This window comes from Salvelinus sp. IW2-2015, unplaced genomic scaffold (assembly GCF_002910315.2).
Source record: "Salvelinus sp. IW2-2015 unplaced genomic scaffold, ASM291031v2 Un_scaffold2334, whole genome shotgun sequence".
NCBI lineage: Eukaryota > Metazoa > Chordata > Actinopteri > Salmoniformes > Salmonidae > Salvelinus > Salvelinus sp. IW2-2015.
In genome coordinates, this window is record NW_019943659.1 from 37524 (window position 1) to 38058 (window position 535).

A 535-nucleotide genomic window follows, 5' to 3' on the forward strand; every position below is an offset into this window, starting at 1 on the left:
AAGAGTCAGGTTCAGACCATGTAGCTAGGACCCCTAGACATATGAGTCAGGTTACAGACCATGTACTAGGACCCTAGACATAAGAGTCAGGTTACAAGACCATGTAGCTAGGACCCCTGACATAACGAGTCAGGTTACAGACCATGTAACTAGACCCCTGGACATAATGAGTCAGGTTACAGACCATGTAGCTAGGACCCCTAGACATAATGATTCAGGTTACAGACCATGGTAGCTAGGACCCCTAGACATAATGATTCAGGTTACAGACCATGTAGCTAGGACCCTGGACATAATGAGTCAGGTTACAGACCATGTAGCTAGGACCCCTAGACATAATGATTCAGGTTACAGACCATGTAGCTAGGACTAGGACCCCTAGACATAATGAGTCAGGTTCACAGACCAACTATAGCTAGGCCCCCCTAGACATAATGAGTCAGGTTACAGACCATGTAGCTAGGACCCTAGACATATGAGTCAGGTTACAGACCATGTAGCTAGGACCCCTAGACATAATGAGTCAGGAAGACCA